A 285-nucleotide genomic window follows, 5' to 3' on the forward strand; every position below is an offset into this window, starting at 1 on the left:
TCATTCTCCTTTTTTACTATCATTATACTATTGTATTTACATATGCTAGATGTCCTCGTAAGAATTGGCCGTTTATTTTCAGTTTTGTAATTATTATCCATGTTCAATTTTGTTATAATGCTATAAGATGTATGTCTTTCGCAATAAAGAATTATGTGTATATGGTACACATGTGTAAATTGTATCATGTAGTTATATAATGTTTAATTGTTAATTAATGTATATGCCCCCCTGAGGGCCCTTGATTGGTAAATAAAATATCTATCTATAGATCCTAATTATAAA

The sequence above is a fragment of the Ostrea edulis genome, chromosome 2 (assembly GCF_947568905.1).
Source record: "Ostrea edulis chromosome 2, xbOstEdul1.1, whole genome shotgun sequence".
Classification (NCBI taxonomy): Eukaryota; Metazoa; Mollusca; class Bivalvia; order Ostreida; family Ostreidae; genus Ostrea; species Ostrea edulis.